General features: G+C 37.7%; 5 non-coding genes and 3 pseudogenes across 5 annotated transcripts; all 8 read right to left on the reverse strand.

The window, feature by feature from the left end:
- Window positions 1-226: 226 nt before the first annotated feature.
- On the reverse strand, window positions 227-344 carry LOC128005830 (5S ribosomal RNA). Its single transcript, XR_008178470.1, has one exon. It is a non-coding gene; the product is annotated as a 5S ribosomal RNA (ribosomal RNA).
- A 221-nt stretch (window positions 345-565) lies between these two features.
- LOC128006908 (uncharacterized) lies at window positions 566-684 on the reverse strand (annotated as a pseudogene).
- A 221-nt stretch (window positions 685-905) lies between these two features.
- On the reverse strand, window positions 906-1,024 carry LOC128000290 (5S ribosomal RNA). Its single transcript, XR_008173078.1, has one exon. It is a non-coding gene; the product is annotated as a 5S ribosomal RNA (ribosomal RNA).
- A 357-nt stretch (window positions 1,025-1,381) lies between these two features.
- On the reverse strand, window positions 1,382-1,499 carry LOC128006308 (5S ribosomal RNA). Its single transcript, XR_008178936.1, has one exon. It is a non-coding gene; the product is annotated as a 5S ribosomal RNA (ribosomal RNA).
- A 5,941-nt stretch (window positions 1,500-7,440) lies between these two features.
- Window positions 7,441-7,559, reverse strand: LOC128000291 (5S ribosomal RNA). The gene has a single exon (XR_008173079.1). It is a non-coding gene; the product is annotated as a 5S ribosomal RNA (ribosomal RNA).
- Window positions 7,560-8,058: 499 nt separating this feature from the next.
- On the reverse strand, window positions 8,059-8,176 carry LOC128005831 (5S ribosomal RNA). Its single transcript, XR_008178471.1, has one exon. It is a non-coding gene; the product is annotated as a 5S ribosomal RNA (ribosomal RNA).
- A 221-nt stretch (window positions 8,177-8,397) lies between these two features.
- LOC128007083 (uncharacterized) lies at window positions 8,398-8,516 on the reverse strand (annotated as a pseudogene).
- A 221-nt stretch (window positions 8,517-8,737) lies between these two features.
- On the reverse strand, window positions 8,738-8,856 carry LOC128007191 (uncharacterized; annotated as a pseudogene).
- Window positions 8,857-9,034: the final 178 nt, after the last annotated feature.

The raw sequence follows: 9,034 nt of genomic DNA on the forward strand, positions 1-9,034 counted from the left end.
GTACTAACCAGACCTAAACCTGCTAAGATTCAGAGATCGGGCATTGACTCTTTTTTTTTTTTTTTTTTAATGAAAGATTATTATATAATTCGTGAAATTTTCGGTATTCCCAGGCAGTCTCCCACCCATGTACTAACCAGACCTAAACCTGCTAAGATTCAGAGATCGGGCATTCACTCCAGTTTTTTGGCAAAATTATTATATACTAAGTGAATAATGTCCAAAAAGCTTACAGCACCTGGTATTCCCAGGCGGTCTCCCATCCAAGTACTAACGAGGCCAAACCTGCTTAGCTTCCGAGATCAGACGAAATCGGGCATAGCCAGGTTGGTATGGCCGTAAGCGAAGACTGCTGCAAAGAGAGGACTATTTAAAGACCATCCAGTCTAATCGCCAGTACATTATATAAGTAGGAAAGAAAACCCAAAAGCTTAAAGCACCTGGTATTCCTAGGCAGTCTCTCATCAAAGTACTAACCAGACATAAACCTGCTAAGATTAAGAGATCGGGCATTGACTCTATTTTTTGGCAAAATTATTATATACTAAGTGAAAAATTTTCAAAAAGCTTACAGCACTTGTTATTCCGAGGCGGTCTCCCATCCAAGTACCAACCAGGCCCAAACCTGCTTAGCTTCCGAGATCAGACGAGATGGGGCATAGCCAGGTTGGTATGACCGTAAGCCAAGACTGCTGCAAAGAAAGGGCTATTTAAAGAACGACCAATCTAATCACCAGTACATTATATAAGTAGGAAAGAAAAACCAAAAGCTTAAAGCACCTGGTATTCCTAGGCAATCTCTCATCAAAGTACTAACCAGACCTAAACCTGCTAAGATTCAGAGATCGGGCATTGACTCTATTTTTTGGCAAAATTATTATATACTAAGTGAAAAATGTCCAAAAAGCTTTCAGCACCTGGTATTCCCAGGCGGTCTCCCATCCAAGTACTAACCAGGCCCAAACCTGCTTAGCTTCCGAGATCAGATGAGATCGGGCATAGCCAGGTTGGTATTGCCGTAAGCGAAGACTGCTGCAAAGAGAGGGCTATTTAAAGAGCAGCCAATCTAATCGCCAGTACATTATATAAGTAGGAAAGAAAACCCAAAATCTTAAAGCACCTGGTATTCCTAGGCAGTCTCTCATCAAAGTACTAACCAGACGTAAACCTGCTAAGATTCAGAGATCGGGCATTGACTCTTTCGTTTTTTTTTTTTTTTTTTTAATGAAAGATTATTATATAATTCGTGAAATTTTCGGTATTCCCAGGCAGTCTCCCACCCATGTACTAACCAGACCTAAACCTGCTAAGATTCAGAGATCGGGCATTGACTCTAGTTTTTTGGCAAAATTATTATATACTAAGTGAATAATGTCCAAAAAGCTTACAGCACCTGGTATTCCCAGGCGGTCTCCCATCCAAGTACTAACGAGGCCAAACCTGCTTAGCTTCCGAGATCAGACGAAATCGGGCATAGCCAGGTTGGTATGACCGTAAGCCAAGACTGCTGCAAAGAGAGGACTATTTAAAGACCAACCAATCTAATCACCAGTACATTATATAAGTAGGAAAGAAAAACCAAAAGCTTAAAGCACCTGGTATTCCTAGGCAGTCTCTCATCAAAGTACTAACCAGACCTAAACCTGCTAAGATTCAGATATCGGGCATTGACTCTATTATTTGGCAAAATTATTATATACCAAGTGAAAAATGTCCAAAAAGCTTACAGCACCTGGTATTCCCAGGCGGTCTCCCATCCAAGTACTAACCAGACCTAAACCTGCTAAGATTCAGAGATCGGGCATTGACTCTTTTTTTTTTTTTTTTAATGAAAGATTATTATATAATTCGTGAAATTTTCCAAAAGATTAAAGCACCTGGTATTCCCAGGCAGTCTCCCATCCAAGTACTAACCAGACCTAAACCTGCTAAGATTAAGAGATCGGGCATTGACTGTTTTTTTTTTTTTTTTTTTTTTTTTTAATGAAAGATTATTATATAATTCGTGATATTTTCCAAAAAGATTAAAACACCTGGTATTCCAAGGCAGTCTCCCATCCATGTACTAACCAGGCCCAAACCTGCTAATATTCAGAGATCGGGCATTGACTATATTTCTTGGCAAAATTATTATATATTTAGTGAAAAATGTCCAAAAAGCTTACAGCACCTGGTATTCCCAGGCGGTCTCCCATCCAAGTACTAACCAGGCCCAAACCTGCTTAGCTTTCGAGATCAGATGAGATCGGGCATAGCCTTTTTTTTTTTTTTTTTTTTTTTAATTAAGAAATTTCAATCAATAAAATACAATAGATTAAACACAGTCAATAGAAAATACAGAACATCGTCTTTACACATCTCTACATCTTTCCTTTACATCGATAATTTAAAAAACTCTTCCACTTTCTGGCAACTTCCACATTAAATCATTTATAACACAACAAACTTTTGGGGTAAAAACATCATAAAAAGAGTCTAAATTCTTTACACCTTTAAAGTACACATACAGTTTTTCAATATATAATTCTGTTTTTCTTTTAAACACACTCCAAACATCCAACACAATTTTTTCCTTTTTAGCCACAGTTCTTCTGTCCCATATTGCACTTTTCATTAGCATTACACACAGATTAATGAAACTTTTGTTTTTACACTTTTTTCCCAACCAAACATAACTCTGTTCCATTCCATTATATTTTCATCCCACTCCTCCGCCACATCTTTAATTAAACATTTACATTTCCTTAAAAAATCCTCTAGCTCTCTACAATGTAAAAACATATGTAAAATCCCCTCTTCCTGTTCCTGGCACACTTTACACAGAGCATTTTCTTCCATTCCTATTTTATTTAAAATAACATCAGTAAAAACCACTTTATGCCTTATAAAATACTCCAAACATTCCAATTTTGTTTCCACACATTTCCCCGTCATGTTTCTCCATATACACTCTTTTTTTTAAATCTTTGAATTTCTGCACCCAGTATCCATTTACAATCGGCTCTCATCTCTAAAAGCACAATAAATCATTTTCACAGTACATTCCTTAAAATCATACAGTTTTTCCCCTAATTTCACATTAATACATTTCTCTTTTGGTTCTCCTTCCACACTTTCTATTCTTTTAATCCACTCTTTAGGTATTGCATTTTTAATGATTTCATATTTATTTTTTATTTCTTGTTCACTGTAATCTTCTTTTGCCTCTTCCATTGCATCCACAATATATTGTGTCGGTAAAAATCCTTCTTTAAATTCATATAAAACATCTCTCACTCTTGTTATCCCCACATCCATCCATTTCTTTAAAAACAATTCTTTGTCTTGCTTTAAAATGTTTTTGTTTAAAAACAGAGGTTGATTTAAAATGTTTTCTCTCCCATGTGGATCATACTCTACTTTGTCTAAAAATTTTCCCCAGGCACTAAACATTTCCCTATAAAACTCTGGTAAGCACTCTGTCATCCAATTCTTAGTTTTCATCCATAAAATCCCATCCCCCATGTTAAAATCCCCACATTTGTTTAAAAAATATTAAAAATATAATCCAAACTAATAACATATCCTTTTTTCTTTCATTTATCTTATTCTAACTATTATACTTAAAGTTGTATCCGCTATATCTTTCCCTTTTACTCCATACACTTGTTTTTTTATTATGGTTGGCATTACCTCTTTCAATCTATTGGCTAAAACTTTTGTTAAAATTTTCAGATCTGTATTCAGCATTGTAATTGGTCTATAATTTTTTAGGTCTACTTTATCTCCTTTTCTTTTATATATCAACTTTATTAGTCCCATCCCCATTCTCTGATTCATTTCCTCTTTTTTAAAAATGTCTTCATATACTTCTTTTAAAATACTTGTTAAAAAATCTTTAAAAACGATATAAAATTCACTCCCCAAACCATCTATACCTGGACTTTTATTTTTGTTCAATTCACTTATTGCTCTTTTTATCTCTTCTTCCCTTATCTCTTCATCACACTCTTTTTTGTCTACTTCTCCTACTGTTGTTTTTATTTGATTTAGTAACTCCACTTTCTCTTCTTCCCTCATCCCCTCAGTACTAAACAGGTTTTCATAATATGCTTTTACTTCTTTTAATATTTCCTCATTTGTTTCCACCACTACACCATTTTTCCCTCTTGTTTCTTTAATCATTCCAGCTTTCCCTCTTATTTTTTCTAGATCAAAGAAAAACTTTGTACATTTTTCACCCTCCACAGTATATTTAGCTTTACTCCTTAGTCTTGCACCTTCATATTTTTCCTCTTCCATGTCTTTCAATAATCCCTCCAATTCTTTTATTTTTTGTATATCTTTTTACCATTCTCATTTAATTCATTTTCCAATTTTTCTCTTATTTCTCTCTCCTTCTTCCTCTTACACATCTGTATTAATTTGCAATACTTTATCGTGAATTTTTTTACTAAATATTTAACATTTTCCAACCATATCCTTTTATCTTCGCTGTACATTCCATTCACCTTTTCTTTTTCAATAATTTCTTTAATACTTAACACATAGTCCTCATTCTTCAAAACCTCTGCATTTAAAACCCATACACCCGGCCCTCTTTTCACTGAACTCCAGTCTACTTGTATAAAAAGTGGTTTATGGTCACTTAAGCTTGATTCTACATATTTAATGTTACCGATAAAACCTTCAATGTTCCTTGTACATACAATAAAATCAATCCTTGTCTTACACATAAAATTCCCTACTAATTGCCTCCTTGAATATTCTTTCTTTTTTTCATTTCTTTCTCTCCATACATCAATCATATTATTTTCTTCCATTAATAATTTCAGTTCTTTTCTTCCTTTATCATTTTTAAAAACCATTCCCTCACCAATTTCTAATTTACTGAAAACACTATTAAAATCACCCATCATAATAACTTCTTTATGCTTTTTTAAAAAATCTCTTAATACATTAAAATATTCCTTCTTTTCACTCTCTACAGTCGGTGCATGAATATTAACTAAAATAATTTTTTTCTCCTCATACTCCATTTCAACCGCAATACATTTCCCATCTATGTCATTATATATTGTTTTACATGATACCCCACAGTTTTCTTTTATTAAAATCGCAACTCCTCTTCCCAGCCTCCCCTCACCACTGTTATAAAAAAAAAACTCTCCACTCCACCTTTTCCTTATTTCAGTAATGTACTCTTCCCTCCAGTTAGTTTCTTGTAATAAAATCACATCCTCTCCTTTACACATTTCTTTCACTTTTTCAAATTTTCCTACGTTCGAAAGCCCTCTAGCATTAAAAGTAACAATTCTTAAAAGCATAAAACATATAAAAACATGCATAAAACCCATAAACTCAGTCCATCTCCTCCAAACCCTTTAGCAGCTCATACTTATTTGCACACTCAATCCCATCTTCTTTAAGCATTCTTTTTCTTGCAGTATCAAGATTGGGCATTACCTTTACAGATCTCCTTCTTTTCGATGATTTCCCCTGCGTCTCCTCATTTTCTTTTCCTTGTTCACACTCTTTTGTAGCATCATTAATTTCTACCGCCTCCATCTCCTTTTGCACACTGTCCGTCACATCCATCGGTGAACATACAATTCCCTCCTGTTGTGCATCACGCAGTACTTTATTCCTTTCATCAACCAGTTCCACATTATCCAAAGCATTTTGCAAGCTGTCCGTCAAATCTATCTGTGTCCAAATTCCCCTATCCTGTTGTGTTTGTATGATCGGTTCGGTATACTCTTTCTGTTCTTCTATATCCTTATTTAATTCCAGTCCTTCACCACGTACTCTTTCTCCAACGTCTCACTGCTCGTTGTCTCTTTCATGCACCTGCCCGCCCACCTGCTGCTGCTCCTCCTCCTCACCCTGCATCCAACACTCACACTTATTTAAAACCAAATTGCACTCCGGGCACGTCACAGCATTGCAGTTTCTCGCGAAGTGGCCTCTTTCCTCGCATTTATGGCACTTAAACTCCGGGCAGTCCTTCACAACATGATCTGGGCTCATGCACAGCCGACAAGTCTTCACCTGATGGCTGTGCATCACCCTAAAGTATTGTGGACCCTCTGCCGTTTCTATTTTTGTGCTGTACGGTAGGGAGGCCACCTCCTTCGGAAACCGCGCCTTTACATATCTTGTCCCATCCTCTATGCTGGTGCTATGCTCACAGTTCACTCCTTTAATTAACAATCCCTCAGTCAGTTCATCACAAGTTTCTTCTTTTTCCATTGTCAGTTCATATTCCTTTCCTTGTCTTGGCCTCAGTGCTAAGATTTTACCATATCCACATTTGTTCGTCACCGCTTTAATAATATCCACAGCTCTCACCTCACTTACATTCTCCACATTCACAATCACAGTTGCCTCCTTTAAGTATTTCCTTTCACCACATGTATATCTTGCATCTTGATTTTTACCGTGTCCTGCTCGTTGTCGATACTCCAGTCCAGTGTCGTTTGCCATGCGTCTCTCTCCAGCCAGTCCAGTGTTGTTTACCATGCGTCTCTTTCCAGCCAGTCCAGTGTTGTTTGCCATGCGTCTCTCTCCAGCCAGTCCAGTGTCGTTTGCCATGCGTCTCTCTCCAGTCAGTCCAGTGTCGTTTACCATGCGTGTCTCTCCAGCCAGTCCGGTGTCGTTTGCCATGCGTCTCTCTCCAGCCAGTCCGGTGTCGTTTGCCATGCGTCTCTCTCCAGCCATTCCAGTATCGTTTGCCAATAATCCATCCATTGTACAAAAACACCAATTAACCACCCTCCAGCCAACAAGATGCTGCTGTTAGGTGGTTGAAAACTGAAAACCACACAAAAAATAAACTAAAAGTCCAAAAACAACTCACAAAACAAACACTAACAGAAAAATCAAAATGGAGGAGAGCCTTCCTCTCCAAACTGCAACCAACACTTCCTGTAGCTCTCTAGCGCCCTCAGGTTGGTATGGCCGTAAGCGGACACTGCTGCAAAGACTATTTAAAGACTAGCCAATCTAATCACCAGTAAATTATATAAGTAGGAAAGAAAACCCAAAAGCTTAAAGCACCTGGTATTCCTAGGCAGTCTCTCATCAAAGTACTAACCAGACCTAAACCTGCTAAGATTCAGAGATCGGGCATTGACTCTTTGTTTTGTTTTTTTTTGTTTTTAATGAAAGATTATTATATAATTTGTGAAATTTTCCAAAAGATTAAAGCACCTGGTATTCCCAGGCAGTCTCCCATCCATGTACTAACCAGGCCCAAACCTGCTAAGATTCAGAGATCGGGCATTGACTCTTTTTTTTTTTTTAATGAAAGATTATTATATAAATCGAGAAATTTTCGGTATTCCCAGGCAGTCTCCCACCCATGTACTAACCAGACCTAAACCTGCTAAGATTCAGAGATCGGGCACTGACTCTATTTTTTGGCAAAATTATTATATACTAAGTGAAAAATGTCCAAAAAGCTTTCAGCACCTGGTATTCCCAGGCGGTCTCCCATCCAAGTACTAACCAGGCCCAAACCTGCTTAGCTTCCGAGATCAGATGAGATCGGGCATAGCCAGGTTGGTATTGCCGTAAGCGAAGACTGCTGCAAAGAGAGGGCTATTTAAAGAGCAGCCAATCTAATCGCCAGTACATTATATAAGTAGGAAAGAAAACCCAAAATCTTAAAGCACCTGGTATTCCTAGGCAGTCTCTCATCAAAGTACTAACCAGACCTAAACCTGCTAAGATTCAGAGATCGGGCATTGACTCTTTCGGTTTTTTTTTTTTTTTTTTTATGGAAGATTATTATATAATTCGTGAAATTTTCCAAAAGATTAAAGCGCCTGGTATTCCCAGGCAGTCTCCCATCCATGTACTAACCAGGCCCAAACCTGCTAAGATTCAGAGATCGGGCATTGACTCTTTTTTTTTTTTTTAATGAAAGATTATTATATAATTCGTGAAATTTTCGGTATTCCCAGGCAGTCTCCCACCCATGTACTAACCAGACCTAAACCTGCTAAGATTCAGAGATCGGGCATTGACTCTTTTTTTTGGCAAAATTATTATATACTAAGTGAAAAATGTCCAAAAAGCTTACAGCACCTGGTATTCCCAGGCGGTCTCCCATCCAAGTACTAACGAGGCCAAACCTGCTTAGCTTCCGAGATCAGACGAAATCGGGCATAGCCAGGTTGGTATGGCCGTAAGCGAAGACTGCTGCAAAGAGAGGACTATTTAAAGACCATCCAATCTAATCGCCAGTACATTATATAAGTAGGAAAGAAAACCCAAAAGCTTAAAGCACCTGGTATTCCTAGGCAGTCTCTCATCAAAATACTAACCAGACCTAAACCTGCTAAGATTAAGAGATCGGGCATTGACTCTATTTTTTGGCAAAATTATTATATACTAAGTGAAAAATTTCCAAAAAGCTTACAGCACCTGTTATTCCGAGGCGGTCTCCCATCCAAATACCAACCAAGCCCAAACCTGCTTAGCTTCCGAGATCAGACGAGATGGGGCATAGCCAGGTTGGTATTGCCGTAAGCTAAGACTGCTGCAAAGAGAGGGCTATTTAAAGAGCAGCCAATCTAATCGCCAGTACATTATATAAGTAGGAAAGAAAACCCAAAATCTTAAAGCACCTGGTATTCCTAGGCAGTCTCTCATCAAAGTACTAACCAGACCTAAACCTGCTAAGATTCAGAGATCGGGCATTGACTCTATTTTTTGGCAAAATTATTATATACTAAGTGAAAAATGTCAAAAAAGCTTACAGCACCTGTTATTCCGAGGCAGTCTCCCATCCAAGTACCAACAAGGCCCAAACCTGCTTAGCTTCCGAGATCAGACGAGATGGGGCATAGCCAGGTTGGTATGACCGTAAGCCAAGACTGCTGCAAAGAGAGGGCTATTTAAAGACCGACCAATCTAATCACCAGTACATTATATAAGTAGGAAAGAAAACCCAAAAGCTTAAAGCACCTGGTATTCCTAGGCAGTCTCTCATCAAAGTACTAACCAGAAATAAACCTGCTAAGATTCAGAGATCGGCCATTGACTCTTT

This window comes from Carassius gibelio, chromosome B22 (assembly GCF_023724105.1).
Source record: "Carassius gibelio isolate Cgi1373 ecotype wild population from Czech Republic chromosome B22, carGib1.2-hapl.c, whole genome shotgun sequence".
In the NCBI taxonomy this organism is placed as follows: domain Eukaryota; kingdom Metazoa; phylum Chordata; class Actinopteri; order Cypriniformes; family Cyprinidae; genus Carassius; species Carassius gibelio.